Here is a 21,762-nt window from a genome sequence, read left to right on the forward strand (position 1 = left end):
CCAGATCCCATCACTAGGTCCTTCCCTCACTGCCAAGGGATCCAGCTCTGCCCTCTTCTCTGGCATGCTCCCCTCATCCCTATGCCCTCAGGAAAGCAGGGGATTTCCCTTAGGAGTTCCCTAATGAACTAACTGGGGTAAGAACCCTGGCAGGAGTGCTATGGTAAAGGTCTCATTTCAATTTCAAAGCCCTCCTTCCTCTAGGCAGAGCTGTTTCCCTGCTACTAGACTTGGCTGCCTTCCACATGGCCTGTCCAACTGATCATTGTTGCCCTCAGACCAGGGGTCCCTGCCATGGCGCCTGCCAGGGCATCTTTGACCGCCTGCGTACTGGCTGGCAGGCCAGCTGCGGCCAAAAAGTGGTGTCATCAAGAGGCGGCGCCGCCGAAAAGCAGCATCCTCGAGAGGTGTCGCCACCAAAATGCCGCTGAAAAGCGGCGTCACTAAGAGGTGTCACTGTCAAAATGTTGCTGATTTTCGGTGGCATTTAGGTGGCGACACCTCGACAGTGTTGTCGCTTCTTGGGGCATTTCGGCAGATGCTTGTCCACTGGCCACGGTCCTCGGTGGCTCGTTGTCCAGCGCCCGCCACCTGGAAAAGGTTGAGGACCACTGCCTTAGACTCTTAGAGCATCCTCCATCCTGAATGACAAAACAGGAGGGGAAGAGGAAACAGTCCTGGCAACCTGGTAGGAGGAGGGGAGGTAAGGCACTCACCAAGGGCAAACCCAGCATTTCTGCTTGCTGTAACAAGCTCACTTCATTTCCAGCTCCAAGGCCCCAGTGCTGCAGCTCCTGCCTTCCTCACAGCATGTCACGGGCTTGGGGAATTTGAGAGCACTCAGCATGTGGGAGTAAAGCATTCCTCCACACTCGGTCTGGGTGGCACGTATGGTGCATACTACCGGAGATGCCACAGCAGACGTATTACTCGGGGAACAGAACAACTTCAGTTGAGTGAGAGGGAGTACAAATGTAATTGAGTAGATGTTCATGAGCACATGGAGAGGAATGTGTGTAAATTAAGAGGATGGGTACATGAGAGTACAGGTGCACATGTTTGTGCGTGAGGTTCATAAAACTTTGCAATTTGCTACAGATTAGATAGAGTTGGTTGGGAAATCAGCTTTTTCCTTGTGAAAAATTTCAACAAATGAAAAAATTTGCTTTTTGGGGGATTTATTTTGCTTTTGTTTTCAACGACTGGAAATCATACAATTCTGGCTGGTCAGACATAAATTTGCATATTTTATTGAAAATTTTTGCCTGATTAGTTGAGATTTTTGGTTTTGGCTGCCAGAAACAACACAACAAAAATTGGCATTTGGGTTTGCAGTTTCTAACAGAAAAAACTCACAACAAAATTAGTCAAAAAACAAACAATTCCCACTGACATTTCCATTTTGAAGAAAAAATTTTGAATGAAAACTTTCAGCCAGCTCTACTACACACACAGCTCTCCCACATCCAGCCCTCCGAATGATGCCCCTGTACATAATGAACGCTCTCCCAAGAATGCACTCATGCACCACGTACAAATTTCCTGTGTAATAAGGCTGGCTGTATTAACACATCACTAAGGTGACCAGACAGCAAATGTGAAAAATCGGGATGGGAACAGGGGGTAATAGGAGCCTATATAAGAAAAGATCCAAAAATTGGGACTGTCCCTATAAAATAGGGAGATCTGGTCACCCTACACATCACAAACACAACGTTCAGAGTTCACTGCCTGATAAGTGTTAGTTGTTTTCTTTCGCCTTTGCAAGGCGCTCATCTTTGCAGTATCTGTATCTTAGATTATCCAGGACCAGGAGCTACAGATACTAACAGCAGGCCTTGTTCTATGCTCTGCACCAGTGGTTATTAACGTGGGGTGCACGCACCCCCTTGGAATGCAAGATGCTCTTTCTGGGGGTGCGAGACATGCCAGCTTTTTTTAGAAGGTAAATCATCGAAAACACAAATTAAGCACAGGCACGTAAGTACAACGACTTTGTTTCAGCAAACCTATGTATTTATTAACATGATACATTTTTTAAACAATTACTGAGTTAAATTTTAACTTCAAAATTTAAATAAATATGCAATTGTATCTCTTTCATTTTATAGTTATGATATCCAGGTTTAACGAACTCACCTACTTCAACGATTTTTGATAAGGGATGCAAGCAGGGCCGGTGCAACCTATTAGGCGACCTAGGCGGTAGCCTAGGGCACTAGGATTTGGGGGGCAGCATTTTCTTCGGCGGCAACCACGGCAGCCGGATCTTTGGCTGTCCCAGTCACCGCCGGCATTTAGGCGGAGGGAGCTGGGGCAGGGGGAGGGGGAGGGACGCAGGGGAACTCCCCACACCAGCTCGCTCCTGCTCCGCCTCCTCCCCAAGCATGTCACTGTTTCACTTCTCCCACCTCCCAGGCTTGCGGCGCCTGTCAGCTTAAGGCTGGGGCGGGGAGCTGACGCACAGCTTCCCAGGCCGGGGGCGGGGAAGGGGCGAGCTGCCATAGGGGGGCACCTCAGGACAGAGGGGGGATGGGGAGCTGCCGCAAGTGGAGCGCCTCAGGGCGGGGGGAGGGGAGCTGCCGCAGGGAAGGCGCCTCAGGGCTCGGGGACGGGAGAGGGTGCAAGGTGGAAGTTTCGCCTAGACCGTGAAACATCCTTGCACCAGCCCTGGGTGCAAGAACATATTTTTGAGACCCAAAGGAGTGCAGGCTGCAGTAAAGGTTAAGAACCACTGCTCTACACTAAAGGTTTCCTAGTATAGGTTACCCAGTAGAACTATACCAGCAAACTCCCTCCCACAGGGGGGAAGCAGCTTATACAGGCAAAAGAACTGCTGCTAGTACAGATTAAACTAGTTCTCCAAAAGACTTCTTTGCCAGTATAACTGCATCTACACTAGGGCTTATGCTGGCGTAGCTATATCGAGTAGTGAGGTATTTTCTTCACACTCCCAACCAATATAGCTGCGGAAGCTAATCTCTGTAGTGTAAAGCATCTTATGCAGAATTGTGTCAGTAGCTGGAAGTCAGAAAACGATTAGCAGCAAAGAGATAGTGGGTCTGACTCACACTGGAAATACCACTGCTCCAATACTGTTCATTCAGACACACCCACATACACATAGGCCATGGATCCCACCAGACACTCCTGCACGTCATCCCCTCCCTGCATCCCTCCGTTTACAGCCCGATACAACCCAGTCTCAATCATAGTTCCACTATGAATCAAAGGTCTCAATTTACATCATCCACAGCACCCCAACTACACACTGACTGAATGCCTCACAAGGCTCTGCAGCTGAACCATTAGAAGAGAGGTTGGCAGCATGGATAAAGAATCCAGGAGTGCAAGCGTCACTTTGAACTTCCTGGCTTTCAGAAGATTCCACATTCACTGCAGCCATGACTCTGAATTCCCAGGCTTTCAGATAGCTGGGTTTCATACAGCTGCAGTGTTCTATTAGTGTCGCATTAACTTACAGTCCTTCATGTCAGTTAGCCATTTCACTGATACACACTGCATGGCTAACTTCAAGAATGTCTCAAGTGCTAAAATATCTGAAAGCAACTTCTCACATTCATTTATACTTATTGCCAGTACAAACTAGAATCACAATACACCTCTACCCAGACATAACGCGACCCAATATAACATGAATTCGGATACAAAGCGGTAAAGCAGTGCTCTGGGAGGCAGGGCTGTGCACTCCGGCAGATTAAAGCAAGTTCGATAGGACGTGGTTTCCCCTATAACGCAGTAAGATTTTTTGGATCCCGAAGACAGCGTTATATTGGGGTAGAGGTGTATCTATCATGAGAGATCAAATCAGCCATGAGAAGGCACTGATCCTGAAGGAGATGCCCAGCCACAATCAATCACCAAATCCTAAACCTTTAGAGCCCTGCAAACAACCTCCACTGCAGCAACCCTCAACCTGGGTTAGGCACAATAAGAAGGAGCATTTTAAATGGAGCAACAGCAAACGTGTGTCCCCTCCACTCTACCAATGCTCCCAAACTCACCTACCACTCAGATTCCCAATCACCTCCCTGTCTTCTTCCATGCAGTCCCCTATGCATGGTCCGACCTGTCTGGGCTTAAGGCCCTATGCTACCCACATAAGACCCTTTAAGGATTTACCTCTGCCAGGCTGCCCACAGTGAAACTTGCTGATTTGTATATAAGCGGCCAATTGCTATTTCCTTTCTCCTGACTTCCATCATTATATTATCAAGTTTTCAGAACAGGGACCTCCTCCTTAAGTGTTGGTGAGCACCTCGCACAAAATGTAAATGAACAACAACAAGAAAAAGAATCCTGACAATTGTACACTACATGAAAATGGTAACATTACCAATGATGCAAACGAGACAGAAGCGTTCTATAAATATTTCTGTTCTGCATTTGCAAAGAAGCTGGATGATGTGCTCATATCATCTGACGGTGAAATACTTTCCATTCCAACTAAGGAGGATGCTATATGGCATCTACTGATGTTAAATATTTTAAAACCATCAGGCCCTGATAACTTGCACCCAGGAATTTTAAAAGAGTTCACCAAGGAAGTGTCCAGACTGTTGGTATTAATATTTAATGAATCCTGACGGAATTAGTTCAAATTGTTCATTTAATACTGGAAGCAGTAATGGCTGTAGCACTGAGAGATGAAGCAGGAGGAGTTGTGTTATGAGGTAGGACAGTGCATAACCTTATATTCACAGACAATATTGATGTCACAGCATTGACCAAGGTAGAACGGGAAAGCAAAATATTCAGATTGAAGAGCAGCATACAGAAGACAAAAATTATGGCAATTGGAAGACAAGAGAAAGAGGTACAAATCAAACTCTGAGATAAAGAACTAGAATACTAATTTGAAAAAGTAGTTTACCTTGGAGGAGCAGTATCAAAGAATGGGAATTGCGAAGTTGACATAAGATTCAGAATAGCCACTACTGCATTCGGAAAACTCAGCAAGTTCTGGAAAGCTAAAGATATGTCAATAAATACAAAAATCAGTGTATATGAGACAACTGTCATGCCAATACTGCTGCATGGGTCAGAATGCTGGAGTACAGGAACAGCCAATGAACAAAAGATTTTGGCTGCACAAGTGAACTGACTGAAGGTAATACTAAGAGTTTCACGACTGAAGAAAATAAAAAAGAGACAAGAAAATGGCGAGGGCAAGAAGCAATGCTATTACAAGAGAGTGAAGAAAGATGAATGCGATGGTTTGGACATGTGTCAAGAATGGACCCAGAAAGCGTACCATACCTGGCGATATATACCGGAGTGCAAGGAACTAGAAATAGAGGAAGATTGAGGATGCATTGGATAGATACAGTGAAGAATGAAATAGAACAAAAAACATTAAAGATGAATGAAGCCCTGAAACTGGTGCAAGAGAGAAAATAGTGCTCAGACTTCATTCGGTTCTGTTGTCATTGTGGAGCTGATGGACAGGAATGGAAGAAGAGAGAAGGAACAGTAAGCTGCCGAAGGCTGCAAGAAACCTCAAGTTGTGATATGTAAAAAGGGTAAACAGGATGACCTGAGTAACTATAGGCCTGTTCTTTTTTCAGCTATTCCATTACTTTGCCCGGGACTGATGTCAGATGATCAATAAAGTACTAAAAGATGGTTTTGTAATTAATGCCAATCAACATGGTTTTATTGAAAATAGGTCTTGTAAAAACAAACTTTGACAGTTTATTAGTGAGATTACAAGTTTGGCTGATAAAGGTAACTATGCTGTTAAAAACACTCAGACTTCCATAAAGAGTTTAATTTATTACCACAATAACTTCTGATTAAAATGATAACAAAAATCAACAAGGCACATATGAGGTGGTTACTTACCTGTGAGTGAAGGTTCTTGTAGATGTGTGGTCCCGATTTGTATTCCACAGAAGGTCAATCATGCACACAATGTGTTCAGAGTCAGAGAATTTGAAAGTAGCATTCACTGGTCCTCATGCTTCCGTCCAAGGTCTTAAAGGGCAAGGCGGACTGACCGCATCTCCAGTTCCTTCTCCTCTGCTAACCAGACAGATCCATAGCAGAGGAGAAGGAGGGCAAGAAGCGAGATAGAGATCACACATCGGAAGAACCCCAGTTACAAGTAAGTAATCTCCTCATCTTCTTCAAGGGATGGTCCCTATTGTATTCCACTGAAGGTGATTAACAAACAGACTAAGTTGGGAGAGAGTGTGAGGATGGGGACAGTCATGCGGAGAACTGCCATACTGAAGGCAGCCTCCATTGCCAAGTCCTGTACTAAGGAATTGTGCACTGAAAAGGAGTGCAAAGAATGCCATGTGGCCGCTCTAAATATGTCCATAAGCAGCACATCCTGAAGGGAGGCCATGGTTGAAGCCTGAGGGGTTTGTCTACACTGGTAATTTACAGTGCTGCAACTTTCTCGCTCAGGGTGTGAAAAAATATCCCGAGCCCAGCAAGTTTCAGCACTGTAAAGCACCAGGGTAGACAGGGAACCAGTGCTGGGTGCGACAGCAACTCCTCTTGTGGATGTGGGGTTTTTTAGAGCGCTGGGAGAAAGCTGAGCAGTGACCACACAAGGCTCGTTAAAGCGCTGCCGTTGCCAGTGTAGACTAGCCCTGAGATCTCCAGGAGTGAGCTTGCACACCTGTGGGGGCAGGTAGGCTTGACAGTTGATAGAGTTTAATGCAACCCAAAATCCATTTAGCGATTCTCTGAGTGGAGATAACCTGCCCTGAGTCTTTCTGCTACTGCTATAAATAGTCTAGGGCAGGGGTCGATAACCTGCGGCTCCTTGGCTGCTCCCTTGCAGGCAGTCATTTTTTGAGGGGGCATGAGGTGCAGGCTCTGACCAGGAGGCATTTACCACAGGCTGCTCCCGGCCTGCGGCACAGCAGGGCTCTATCCCCATGCTGCTCCCGTAAGCGGCTGGCATGTCGCTGCACACCCCTTGCAAGGATGGAGGCAGCAGGTCTCCATGTGCTGGCCATGCCCTCAAGCACTGCCCCCAGTGGTAGCTGTGAGGACAGTGCTGGGGATGAAGGCATGCAGAGTCTGGTACGCCTCCCAGCCACAGCCTGCACCTCGCACACCCTCTCGCACTCCAACCCCCTGCTCCACCCAAACTCCCTCGTAGACTTCGCACCACATCCTGCACTCCAATCTCCTGCCCCAGCCCAGAGCCCCCTGCTGTTTATAATCAAATTCAAATGGCAGAAATCACATTAAAAGTATTGGCGAGTAGTAATAACTTTAATATGTTCAATTATTATTAGCTGATAAATTCTAACTCTACAAGTAGCTTTGCATGTGATGCAGCTCTCAAAATATTTTGGTCAAAGACCCAAAAAAAAATACATGGCTCTTCTTTGAAAGGTTGTTAACCCCTGGTCTAGAGGATTACAAGGGGAGGGAGGGGGGTTCCCCAGCCTGGGTCTGAGCACCTCCATGAGGTGCTTCCAGAGGCATTGAGCCCAGTCTTCTTGGTTTGTAGCTGGGGAAGGATTGGCAAATACTGCACTTGGATGCAATGTGAGCTTCCTCCAAGCAGTAGAGACAGCATTGGTGTTCATTGTTGACCAAGGAGCACGGACAGGATGAGAAGAGTATGAAGCCCGGCGACCTTGGCATAGTTCGGTACCCACTCGTAGGTGCTGAGGGGGCGGGAAGGATGTTGAGAAAACAACCCCTTCCCCCCCAATCTATCTAAACTAATCACTAAAACTATGATAAATCTACAATAAACTGGTAAAACTACTACAAAACTCTTAAAACTATGTACAACTATCTTATTTTAAAGTGTGTCAGAGACGAGGACAGAAAGTTCCAACCTGGACCACGCAATGTTGAGAAGGAACTGGAGAGGCGGTCAACCTGTCCCACCTTTTATGACCTCAGACAGAAGAACAAGGCAAGCCAAGGCACACTGTGCGGACTAACGGACACTACTTCCAAATTATCCAGCTCCGGACGCATGGTGCTCATGCGTAACCCTCAGTGGAATGCAATAGAGACCATCACAGCTAGATAATACTTCAGCAGTGGTCGCACCACTGCTAAATACAGAGGCAAGAAACCGCTCTACTCCTACTTGAGATTACCTTGTTTATGCATCCCAATATCGCATTAGCTCTTTTTGCCACAGCTGATGATCCACTATAACTGCCAAATCTTTTGCAGAGTCACTGCTTCCTAGGATGGAGATCTCATCCTGTAAGTATGACCTTCATTCTTTGTAAGCATATGTCATAACATTTTTTCCCAGATCTGGACCTTAGCATCCAAAATATGGGTGTTAGCATGAAAACCTCCAAGCTTAGTTACCAGCTTGGACTTGGTATCGCTGCCACCAGCCAGGAATTATACAGTGCCTAGCTTACTGTGGTCTCCCCAAAACCTCCCTTGGGGGACCTCAAGACTCAGATGCCTTGAGTCTTACAACAAAGGGAAATAACCCCCTCCCCTTGTTTCCTTGTTACTTCCTCCCAGGCTCCCCTCCCTGGATGACCCTAGGAGATTCCCTGCTTCCAGTCCTGGAAACACAAGTACCGAGAGATCTAATCTCTCTTCCCCCTCACCCAGAGGGTATGCAAAGTCAGGCTTAGTAAATCTAACACAAAGAGATTTTCCCCCTGACTTCTTCCTCCCACCAATTTCCTGGTGAGCTGCAGACTCAATTCCCTGGAGTCCCCACTAAAGAAAACCTCCAACAGGTCTTAAAAAGAAAGCTTTATATAAAAAGAAAGAAAAAGACATAAAAATAGTCTCTGCATTAAGGTGACAATATACAGGGTCAATTGCTTAAGAAAAAAAGTGAATAAACAGCCTTATTCCAAAAGAATACAATTTAACACATTCCAGCAACTACACACATGTAAATACAAAAAAACAATATAAACCTATTGTTTTACTATCCTTGTACTTACAACTTGGAAAAAGAAGATTGGAAAACCTGGAGATAGAAAGATCACTCTCAGAGACGAGAAAAGGACAGACCAAGAACAAAGGACTCACACCCAAAACTTCCCTCCACCCAGATTTGAAAAAGTCTCGTTTCCTGATTAGTCCTCTGGTCAGGTGTTTGGTTTTCCTGTGTTAACCCTTTACAAGTAAAAGAACATTAACCCTTAGCTATCTGTTTATGACAGCATATTAAAATGCATATTGTTTATTTGCGCCCAGTTTACAAGTGATCCAGATCACTCTGAATCAGTGACTTGTCCTCTTCATTATTTACTACTCCACAATTTTTGTGTCACCTGCAAACTATCAGTAACGATTTTGTTTTTTTCTAGGTCACTAACATGTTAAATACCGCAGGGACAAGAACCAGTCCCTGTGGTACCCCACTGGAAACTGACTCACTTGATGAGTTCCCACTCACAGTTACATTTGAGATCTATCAGTTAGCCAGTTTTTAATCAATTTTATGCATGCCATCATGTTAATTTTATATCATTCTAGATTTTTTATTAAAAATGTCATGTGGCACCAAGTCAAAAACCTTACAAAAATCTTAGTATATTATATCAATACTGTTACCTTTATCATCAAAGTTTGTAATCTCATCAAAAAGAATATATCAAATTAGTTTGACAGGATCTATTTTCTATAAACCCACGTTGATTGAAATTAATTACATTAGCCTCCTATAGTTCTTTATTAATCAAGTCCTAAATCAGCTGCTCCATTATATTGCCTGGGTCAATGTCAGACCAACAGGCCTATAATTACCCAGATCATACTGTTTACCGTTTTTAAATATTGGCACAAAGTTAGCCTTTTTCCAGTCTTCTGGAACTTCCCCAGTGTTTTAAGGTTTATTGGAAATCAATATTAACTTGCATCCAAGGAGCTTGCTGGACTGTTATCTGAACCTGCTGATTTAAAAATACCGAACTTTAGTAGCTGCTGTTTTAACATCCTCCTGAGATACTAATGGAACGGAAAGAGTGTTATGATCATATGATGAGACTGCATCATGTTTTTTCCCCAAAATACACAACAGAAATATTTACTGAACTATTCTGCATTATTATTGATAAATCTAACATTTCCATCTTGTAATGGACCAATACCATTGTCAGGATTCTTTCTGTTCTTAATATATCTAAAAACTCCTTTTTGTCCTTAACTCTGCTGGCCATAGATTTCTCTTGTATCCCTTGGCTTCCCTTATCAATTTTCTACAATTCTTAGTCTCTGATTTATATTCATTACTATCAATTTCCCTCTTCTTCCATATGTTATATATTATCTTTTCATTTTTTTACAACTACCCTCATTTCCTCTTTAAATCAAGTTGGTTTTTTAAACAGCACAGCTTTCTTCCTCAATTGTGGTTTTTTGAGCATCTAGTGAGGTATTTTTAAATTATTCTAAATTATAATTCACCTTTTTCTCATTAAATTCTTCTTCCCAGCTGATCTGGCTCATGATTAAGGCTGCGAGTCGGTCAGGGAGGACACGCATTCCATGATTTTGTGTGACCTCCACAACTTTAGCCCTGGGCGGTGGGGCTCTGGCTTATATGATTTATTGTTTATTGCCCACATTCTGTCTGTGACTTTTACTAAAAATACCTGTGCCAAAATCTTGGCCTTACTCATAATTGTTTTCAGCTTTGTGAAATTGGCCCTGTCAAAGCACCAAGTAGATAGATTACTGGCCTGAACTTTATTCTGCTTGCACCATCATGATCACTTGTATCTATGATACCATTAATTTTTAGTTCTGTGATCCGTTCCTCTTTATCTGTCAGTAGTGACTCGAGGTGGATTCTCCCCTGCCCCGACCCTTGTGTATTATTCCTCATTCAAAGCAAAGAGGGTGTCAAATGCTCTTAACTCAGAACAGGCATGTTTTACACTCTCTGTGCACTGGTGTTGATGGCACACAAGATGCTGGCCAAGGGAAATGGCCAGCATGAACTGAAATGGCAGAACTGCAGCAGATCAGAGCCAAGGCCCTCCAGCAAAAAACACAAATGAGGCTGCTCTGACGAAAGAGAGAGAATGGGGCTGTGAAGGCTGCGAGACGGATTGAAAAGCCTTGCCCTACACTGCATGGCAGCCCCAGATCTCTTACAAGGCGCTCTCTGCTGCATGAGGGAATTCCTGGGTCCTTTCCCTGAACCTGTTATCATGGCGAGGCATCTTCCTTCGCTCAGGCTCTAGCAGGGTGCTGATTCCAGTCCCCTAACCAAATTCCCCAGTGCACAGAGCTGAGCTTGGGAGACAGTAGCAGCCTAGCAGAGTAGTTGAAACACTGCACCTGACCCCACTGCCTGTTGGGCCCTGTTGCAGTGTGCACCCAGCTAGGGAGCAGAGACAAATGGTGGGTAGATTCTGGGTGCTGGCTATAAAACATCCCATGTCATAAGAGCATAAGAAAAACAACACAAGAATGGCCATACTTGGGGCCGGTATAACCACTAGGCGAACTAGGCGGGTGCCTAGGGCACCAAGATTTGGGGGCGCCAAAAAGTGGTGCTCCAAATTTTGTTTGTTTTTTTTTTACACTACAGTGGAGTCACATCTTACATAGGGGTTAGGTTCTAAGGTCAGCGCGTAAGAGGAAAATCACATATAGTGAAAATTACCATAAAGTACAGTATACACAGCATACGCTAGAACGGGGTCCTCAACCTACAGCACACATGCCAAAGGTGGCACGTGAGCCAATTTGTTTTTTAATGGCAGGTTGCGGATCCCGGCCACTGCTGAGCCTGCTGCCGGCCTGGGTTTCCGTTCACTCAGCTGGCAGTGGACGGAGCGGGGTCCCGGCCACCGGTCCACTCAGCCCGCTGCCAGCCCTGCTCAGATTAATACATTGATTCGGTATATTTACTTTTTATTTAAATGTTTTAAGAGATTAATACAAAATGTTAAGGCCTAAACTCATCATAAATTCAGATTTCATTTTAAACATGTTCATGTTTAAAAAGAAATATTTATTTAAATAAAAGCCAAAATTGCTGATTTCTTAAAAAAAAAAATTTTAATTGTTTATTATTCACCCTTCTGGAAAACCTGCTTCACAGTCAGAGATTTAGGAAGCTCAATCTATCCTCTTGATATGTATTTATGGAATGGGGTAACTTTTGAAAATTGCAATTCTAAAAGATCCACTCCAGCTCAAACAGAAGTCATGGACTTGCCACAGGATTCACTGCATGATGTTCTCTGGTCTATGTTATGCAGGAGGTCAGGATACTTAATGATAGTGGTCCCTTCTAGCCTTAAAAATCTATGATTCTACAGAAGCTGTTGGGTGCGCAGTACTTTTGAAACACGCCAAAGGAGCCTTTCCCAGCTGCACTCTTGCTCAGAGGTCAGCCACATTCACAATTCCTGTACTATGCCAGCACAAGGACTGCTACATTCTAGCACCTCCCAGGGCATAATTCACCCCAAGGCAATGAGAAGGGGGGGGGGCGTGGCATGGTGCTGGGTAGATGCAGAGAAGAGAGCAGGCTGCACCATCCTTAAGAGCATGTTCAGTTCCCTGGAACTCCAGGAGAGCCACTGGCAGATAAAGCTGCATGAAGTCCTACTCAGGGCTCCGTCTTAATGGCACAGCTGAGCACTGAGTGTTCATGAGCAAGCAAAAGGGGAAAAAAATCAATACCACAGAAACACCCCACAAGCTGAATGCTCACTTATTGCCATGACTAACTGACTCACTGGAGTATTTGGTACGATCCCAGGCACGTGTGCAATATTAGAGCTTACTCTTCAATCCTGATCCTGCAGTCAGGTGACAATGTGAGCATTTCAGTCTGCATTAACAAATACGTTTCCAGCTCCCCAGTTGTAAAGAAAAACTGGATAAAGTGACCCCTAATGGCTAAAATACCAGAATGCAAATGAAAGAACCCCAATATATAAATCATGATTTTGGGTGCCTTAACTCATTCATTCATGATTTTTTGAACATGTGGGGTTGGCGATACTGCATATGTTTACCAGAAAAGGCTGGTCACAAAGCCTCTCTCTTCAGTTTGGAAGTTTTTTTACAAATATTTTGGGTTTTCATTCAAAAATATCCTTTTCCAGAAATCAAAAATGCAACATTTTTTGCTGAGCTGGCAAAATATGATCAAGGATGCAGCATGGTTCAGTAGATAGGGCACTACACAGGACTCAGGAAACCTGCCCCGTCCAAAATCACACAGCAGGTCACTTCCCTTTGTAAGCTCTCTGGGACAGAGATGGTCCCTTACTTTGTGTGTATAGCACCCACCACAATCCACCCAATCTCAGTTATAATGCAAATTATAATAATAATCCCCATTCATAAATGTTACATGCTGTGACAATGTCTCCCCACACCTTCACTTTTACTGTAACACCAGTAAAGATCTTCAAGTGATCTATCTGTGCTTGAAGTTCTACAATACTATCTTCCAATGTATTTGTAGTTCATCAAATGAATATTTTTTTCATCAAATTCAAGAATTTTTAAACCCATGGACTCAAGTCTTAGGTTCCACTGAATCACAGCAGAAAAGCAAAGCCTGTGAAGCAGTAGAGACCAGTATCCAGTGCGACTTCAGATAATATTTTTAAGAAATGTGATGCAAGCATGCTTACCGATCAGCAACTTGGGGGGTCTCTAGACAGTGGGGGCAATGGGGAAATGAGAAGGGAAAGGGACACGGGAATTTCTACATATAGTATTCTCAGAGTGCAGATACCTCTGATAATTAGCAATTCCTTTACCTCTCTCATTCTTCCAGATGGGCAGTCCAGTGCTGAAAATCTCCCCAACTGTGAGGAGAAAAATGTCTCAGTTTCGCCCTATACAAACAATATATCAGTATCGTACAGCAGTGGTTCTTGACCAGGGGTATGCGTACCTCTGGGGGTATGTAGGGGATCAGCGTTTCTCAACCTGGAGGTTGCAACCCCCAAGAGGGTCACAGGAGGGGTTTGGGGGAATCACAAGTGCAGGGCCAGCATTAGGGGGTGACAAGCAGGGCAACTGCCAGGGCCCCCATGCCACAGGTGGCCCCGTGAAGCTAAGTTACATGCTCCAGCCCCGCTGCCTGGGTCTCAGGGTTCAGACAAGGCTCACAAGTGAAAAACAGGCTCAAGTATCACACTGAAATGCAAGTACAATATTTATATTTCAATCAATTTATTTTATAATTATATGGTAAAAATGAGAAAGTAAGCAATTTTTCAGTAACAGAGTGCTGTGAACTTGTATTTTTATGTCTGATTTTGTAAGCAAGTAGTTTTTAAGTGAGGTGAAACTTGTGGTACACAAGACAAATCAGACTCCTGAAAGGGTACTGTAGTCTGGAAACCACTGTCCTACAGGATGTGAGATGAAGAAACTAACAATCCCTGAACACAGCCTCAGAAATTTTTACTAATAGCTATTCAGAGAGTTAAAAAACATATGCAACATTAACAACTGTAAGACGACTGAGTGATGTCATAAATCTCAAAAGGTTAAGAATAACCCCCCAGCCAGAGGAGGAGCAATGGGCAATCCCTGGTTTATTTGTTCACATAAGAATGATATGAAGGTAGCAGCTCTACATTTAAATCATTCAGCATGAGTGACAGACTGACGGAGTCACTGACAAAGCAACAGACTGATACGCTCAGCATCACTACTGCTTGAGATGTTCAGCAAGAGAATGCATTACCACTGACAAGATACATTTCTCCAAGATCTCACTCCTATACATTCAGATAAACAATAGCACCACCTATGAATTCCAATAATACTACAGTTAGGCTCTGTCTACACTGCACCATTGCAGCCATGCCATTGTAAGGTGCACTGTGTAGCCAGTCTATTGCCAGGAGAGAGCCCTCCCAGTGACAAAATAAAACCACCTCTAACAAGGGGCAGTAGCTTAATCACTGGGAGCATGGCTCCCATAGACAAAGTGCTGTCCACCCTGGTGCTTTTCATCATTAAAACTTTTGTCGTTTGGGGGGGGGGGGGTCACACCGTTGAGCGACAAAAGCTTTAAACGACAAAACTGTCAGTGTAGACAGAGCTTTAGAATCACACTCAAGTTCTGTAAATTTGAACTAACTAAGTTTTGAACTGGTTGCTGGCTACAACAACACTGCTGTTTGGTCCCAAGGTATTATAGACAGGGCCGGCTCCAGGCACCTGCCCAGCAAGCAGGTGCTTGGGGCGGCCACAGGGCAGCACGTCCGGCTCTTCCGCAGCAATTCGGTGGCAGGTCCCTCACTCCCTCTCGGATGGAAGGACCTACCACCGAAGACTGAAGCGGCGGCCATAGAGCTCCCGCAGATTGCAATTTTTTTTTTCCCTGCTTGAGGCGGCAAAAACCCTGGAGCCGGCCCTGATTATAGAAACAAGATGGATAAAGCAATATCTTTTATTGGACCAACTTCTCTTGGTAAGAGAGACACAAGTTTTCAAGCTTACAGAGAGCTCTTCTTCAGGTCTGGGAAGTTACGTTTTAAAACATTATTTTCAAAAGACAGCTAGGGAAAGGAGGGAAGAGCTACAACAGAATCAGCCTCCTCAGAGAAAAAGCCACTTAGCCACCCAGATGCACATAAAGAATTCTATCGCATGCCAGGCCCCAAAGGAAGAATCACACAGCCATGATGATACTGGCACATTAGTCCAACTACAGTCCTCCTGCACTCTCTATGTGGCTAGATCCATTTCCTTCTCAAAAGCTGCAAGTCTCCTCAGTTCCATTATGAGGTTTTCATAGAAAATGTTATATCATCTCTTAATTCACTGAAAAGAATCTAAGACCCTTTAACCATCACTGAGTGTTAAAGCTATTTTCCCTATTAAAATTAAGCCTCTTTGTTGGTTAATTATTTTTCCTGAACTGATTTGGATTTTCTTTAACACATTTATTATTCAAAAGGATTCACTGGGTAGTTTGGATGAAGAATTTCAACTTCTGGGTTGCCCATAAACTGTTCTCTGTAGCTATTCATTTTGCTATCAATGGCACATGAGCACACTGCCCTGAATGCTCACAAATAAAAAGCAATATGACTCCTCCAATCAGCACAAATTGAAATATTCAGAAACAAATTTGCAAATTTATTTTGTTCCTCTCTATCCAGGTCTGTTTTGTCAATGTCAGTATGATTGCTGCTTTCACACAGGCTTCAGTCAATCCTGTCAAACAACTAAAGTAATGCAGGACCAAAAGAAAGCAGCAAACACCACAGCAATCAAAAACATCCTAACAGGTTCCACATGTAGGAATCACTTAGGGGAAACACAGTGAAGGTGCAACTCCCACTGACTCCACCATAAATACCATAGTTTCATAATTACATTATACCACAGCTGAGCTTGGTCCTTAGCAATGAGAAAGCTCACATCAGTGCACAGAGTGGATGGGAAACTTTAAGACATTTCCTCTCTTGACCGTGTCGTAGTAAGAGTCTCAAAACCTAAGCCACTCAGACACAAGCACTTCTCCTTGGTATCAGTACCGGCAGATTGGTTGCAGTCAGTGAGTTTGGGGGTTCTCCTCCTCAACAAGATGCCCAAAGGGTTGCATAAATATCTGTTAGAATCCAATAGACTGGGTTCTTCCTGCTTCTTATGGCTGTCCTTTTGTCTGTCTCGTCTATTTCTAGACAGTGGTCACCAATCAGTCAATCTTAGAGGATCTCCTCAGACTCACGCCACTCCCGGAAGTGGCCAGCGCGGCCCCGCAGGCAAGGCAGGGCAGGGGTCTCCTCCACACACTGCTCCTGCCTGCAAACACTGCCCTTGCAGCTTCTATTGGCCAGGAACAGGAAGCTGTGGCCAATGGGAGCTGTGGCGGTAGTGCTTGCAGAGAGAGGCAGCACGTGGAGCCACATGCCACCTGCCCCCTCCTTCCCACCTCCAGGGGCCACAGGAACACGTTGGCCCCCTTCTGGGAGCAGCGTGGAGCCAGGGTAGGCCAGAAGCCTGCCTTAGAAGCAGCCACGCTCCACCACCAACTGGGAGCCGCCAGAGGTAAGTGCAGCCCAGTGCGAGGCCACATCCCAACCCCCAGCCCTGAGCCCCCTCCTGGAACCAGCATTCCCATCCCCTCCTGCACCCCAACAATCTACCCCAGCCCCGACCCCCCCTTCCAGAGTCAGAACCCCGTACCCCCTCTTGCACCCCACCCCCCTGCCCCAGCCCTGATACACACACTCCATAGCCTGCACTCCACACCCCAACACTCTGCCCCAGCCCAGAGTCCCCTCCCACACTGCGAACTTCTCAGCCCCACCCTAGAGCCCACACCCCCTCGCAAATCCCTACCCCAGCCCAGTGAAAGTGAGTGAGGGTGAGGGAGAGCAAGTGATGGGGTGGTGGATGGAGTGAGTGAAGCGGGACTTTGGGGAAGGGGCAGGGCTCAGGGAAGGGGCAGGGTAGATCCTGGCTTTACCTTAGGCCATGTCTACATCTAAAGTTTTGCAGCGCTGGTTGTTACAGCTGTATTAGTACAGCTGTATAGGGCCAGCGCTGCAGAGTGGCCACACTTACAGCAACCAGCGCTGCAAGTGGTGTTAGATGTGGCCACACTGCAGCGCTGTTGGGCGGCTTCAAGGGGGGGTTCCGGGAACGCGAGAGCAAACCGGGAAAGGAGACCCGCTTCGCCGCGGTTTGCTCTCTCGTTCCCGGAGCCACCCAGCAAACCGCAGGGAAGGAGACCTGCTTGCTCTGGGCTCCGGGAACGAGAGAGCAAACCGGGAAAGGAGACCCGCTTCGCCGCGGTTTGCTCTCGCGTTCCCGGAGCCACCCAGCAAACCGCAGGGAAGGAGACCTGCTTGCTCTGGGCTCCGGGAACGAGAGAGCAAACCGGGAAAGGAGACCCGCTTCGCCGCGGTTTGCTCTCTCGTTCCCGGAGCCACCCAGCAAACCGCAGGGAAGGAGACCTGCTTGCTCTGGGCTCCGGGAACGAGAGAGCAAACCGGGAAAGGAGACCCGCTTCGCCGCGGTTTGCTCTCGCGTTCCCGGAGCCACCCAGCAAACCGCAGGGAAGGAGACCTGCTTGCTCTGGGCTCCGGGAACGAGAGAGCAAACCGGGAAAGGAGACCCGCTTCGCCGCGGTTTGCTCTCTCGTTCCCGGAGCCACCCAGCAAACCGCAGGGAAGGAGACCTGCTTGCTCTGGGCTCCGGGAACGAGAGAGCAAACCGGGAAAGGAGACCCGCTTCGCCGCGGTTTGCTCTCGCGTTCCCGGAGCCACCCAGCAAACCGCAGGGAAGGAGACCTGCTTGCTCTGGGCTCCGGGAACGAGAGAGCAAACCGGGAAAGGAGACCCGCTTCGCCGCGGTTTGCTCTCGCGTTCCCGGAGCCACCCAGCAAACCGCAGGGAAGGAGACCTGCTTGCTCTGGGCTCCGGGAACGAGAGAGCAAACCGGGAAAGGAGACCCGCTTCGCCGCGGTTTGCTCTCTCGTTCCCGGAGCCACCCAGCAAACCGCAGGGAAGGAGACCTGCTTGCTCTGGGCTCCGGGAACGAGAGAGCAAACCGGGAAAGGAGACCCGCTTCGCCGCGGTTTGCTCTCGCGTTCCCGGAGCCACCCAGCAAACCGCAGGGAAGGAGACCTGCTTGCTCTGGGCTCCGGGAACGAGAGAGCAAACCGGGAAAGGAGACCCGCTTCGCCGCGGTTTGCTCTCGCGTTCCCGGAGCCACCCAGCAAACCGCAGGGAAGGAGACCTGCTTGCTCTGGGCTCCGGGAACGAGAGAGCAAACCGGGAAAGGAGACCCGCTTCGCCGCGGTTTGCTCTCGCGTTCCCGGAGCCACCCAGCAAACCGCAGGGAAGGAGACCTGCTTGCTCTGGGCTCCGGGAACGAGAGAGCAAACCGGGAAAGGAGACCCGCTTCGCCGCGGTTTGCTCTCTCGTTCCCGGAGCCACCCAGCAAACCGCAGGGAAGGAGACCTGCTTGCTCTGGGCTCCGGGAACGAGAGAGCAAACCGGGAAAGGAGACCAGCTTGATTACCAGAGGCTTCCTCCTTCCACGGAGGTCAAGAAAAGCGCTGGTAAGTGTCTACATTGGATTACCAGCGCTGGATCACCAGCGCTGGATCCTCTACACCCGAGACAAAACGGGAGTACGGCCAGCGCTGCAAACAGGGAGTTGCAGCGCTGGTGGTGCCCTGCAGATGTGTACACCTTCAAAGTTGCAGCGCTGTAACTCCCTCACCAGCGCTGCAACTTTCTGATGTAGACAAGCCCTCAAATTCAAAAATTGATCTTGGGCGTAAAAGGGTTGGAGACCACTGCTCTAGATTGTAAGCTCTTTGGAACAGGGACTGTCTCTTGCTATGCATCTATACAGCACGAAGCACAGGTACCTCTAAGCTCAACTGGAATACAAGTAGTAATTAGGGCTGTCAAGCGATTAATAGCACTGTTAAGCAATAATAGAAAACCATTTAAGTATTTTTGGATGTTTTCTACATTTTCAAATATATTTATTTCAATTACAACACAGAATACAAAGTGTACAGTGCTCACTTTATAGCTATTTTTATTACAAGTATTTGCACTATAAAAAACAAAAGAAATAGTATTTTTCAATTCACTTAATACAAGTACTGTAGTGCAATCTCTTTATCATGAAACTTGAACTTACAAATGTAGAATTATGTGCAAAAAAATGCACTCAAAAATAAAACAATGTAAAATTTTAGAGCCTGCAAGCCCACTCAGTCCTACTTCTTGTTCAGCCAATCACTCAGACAAACAAGTTTGTTTACATTTGCAGGAGATAATGCTGCTCACTTCTTATTTACAATGTCACCTGAAAGTAAGAACAGGCGTTCTTATGGCACTGTTGTAGCCGACGTCGCAAGATATTTATGTCCCAGATGTACTAAAGATCCATATGTCCCTTCATGCTTCAATCACCATTCCAGGGGACATGGTCCATACTGATGATGGCTCTGCTTGATAATAATCCAAAGCAGTTCAGACCGACGCATGTTCATTTTCATTATCTGAGTCAGGTGACACCAGTAAAAGGCTGATCTCTTTTTTGGTTATTCGGGTTCTGTAGTTTCCACATCGGAGTGTTGCTCTTTTAAGACTTCTGAAAACATGCTCCACACCTCGTCCCCCTCAGATTTTGGAAGGCACTTCAGATGCTTAAATCTTGGACCGAGTGCTGTAGCTATCTTTAGAAATCTCACTTTGGTACCTTCTTTGCATTTTGTCAAATCTGCAGTGAGAAGTGTTCTTAAAATGAACGTTAGGTGCTGGGTCATCATCTGAGACTGCTATAACATGAAATATATGGCAGAATGTGAGTAAAACAGAGCAGGGGTCACACAGTTCTCCCCCGAGTTCAGTCACAAATTTAATTAACACATTATTTTTTAAAGAGTGTCATCAGCATGGAAGCACGTCCTCTGGAATAGTGGCCAAAACATGAAGAGGCATACGAATGTTTAGCATATCTGGCACACAAAGAAGCATGAAGGGACATATTAACCTTTAGCACATCTGGCACGTAAATATCTTGTGACGCTGCCTAAAAAAGTGCAATGCAAATGCCTGTTCTCACTTTCTGGTGACATTGTAAATAAGAAGAGGGCAGCATTATCTCCTGTAAATGTAAACAAACTTGTCTTAGCAATTGGCTGAAAAAGAAGTAGGATTGAGTGGACTTGTAGGCTCTGAAGTTTTACATTGTTTTGTTTTTGAGCAGTTATGTAAAAAAAAAAAAAATCTACATTTGTAAGTTGCCCCTTCACAACAGAGACTGCACTCCAGTACTTGTATGAGGTGAATTGAAAAATACTATTTTTTGTTTATCATGTTTACAGTGCAAATATTTATAATAAAAATAATATACACTTTGATTTCAATTACAACACAGAATACAATATATATGAAAATGTAGAAAAACATCCAAAATATGTAATACTTTTCAATTGGCATTCCATTGTTTAACAGTGCGATTAATCACGATTAATTTTTTTAATCAGGACTAATTTGAGTTAATTGTGTGAGTTAACTGCGATTAATCAACAGCCCTAGTAATAATTTGTTAGACCAGACTGCTAGCAAGTTAATTCTGAGTTACTGAAAATAACTGACCACAAAACCAAAATGAATTGTTCTTTTCAGGTATGAGGATGGAGACAGGGGGTGCAAGCAGCTTTTCTGCTTAGACTTCCAAGTACTATAACACCTCCAAGCCAGCACCCATCCAATACTAACCCCCAGAATAGGGGCAGGGCTGAGCCATGTGGAATTTGGAGAGAGGGGTCATTGGGAAAGGACGCTGCAGTGACCCCTTTCCTCCTGTAGCACTGGGAGACTTTTCCTGACAGGGACACAGTGTGCTCCCAGAGCTTCCACCACAGCAGCGTAGCACAGCAATTCACACAATGCAGGCAGAACTACAAGTGCCAGCATCCAATGTTCCTTATCCACTTGTGGATTCTCCACAATAACAGTTATGCACATACAGCACTGAGCAGCTCCCTACAGTGAGAAAGCCTGAGGTAAATGTTCCCACCCCCATGGTTTGCCAAGATGGGGATAGGGTTGGGCTTAGGGCTATCCACCTCTGCAGATTTACAGCTACAGGGAAATTAATGCAGTCCCTACCTTTGGGAGAAAGTAAGGATGGTGGAATGCAGCCTTTGGGTGCAGGATTTTGTGGCATTCCCACATGCCAGAGGAACTGTGCTGGAACACAGCATGGGCTGGTAACGGCTGTGAGAATCAGGAGGAACTGATGAGCTCACCTAGGCTGTGATTAGTGTTGGGGTCTGTGAGAACAGAAGCA

General features: G+C 45.8%; 1 protein-coding gene across 5 annotated transcripts in view; it reads right to left on the reverse strand.

Moving 5' to 3' along the window:
- RHBDF1 (rhomboid 5 homolog 1) overlaps window positions 1–21,762 on the reverse strand; it is a 104,404-nt gene that overhangs the window by 68,972 nt on the left and 13,670 nt on the right. The window contains exon 2 of one of the 5 annotated variants that reach the window (XM_050968151.1): window positions 13,728–13,775. The exons of the other annotated variants lie outside the window; for them this stretch is intronic. The gene's annotated coding sequence lies outside the window, so the exon portion shown is untranslated. The remainder of the gene's footprint in view (window positions 1–13,727; window positions 13,776–21,762) is intronic. 5 annotated transcript variants of the gene reach the window in all.

Source organism: Gopherus flavomarginatus, chromosome 9 (assembly GCF_025201925.1).
Source record: "Gopherus flavomarginatus isolate rGopFla2 chromosome 9, rGopFla2.mat.asm, whole genome shotgun sequence".
In the NCBI taxonomy this organism is placed as follows: Eukaryota; Metazoa; Chordata; order Testudines; family Testudinidae; genus Gopherus; species Gopherus flavomarginatus.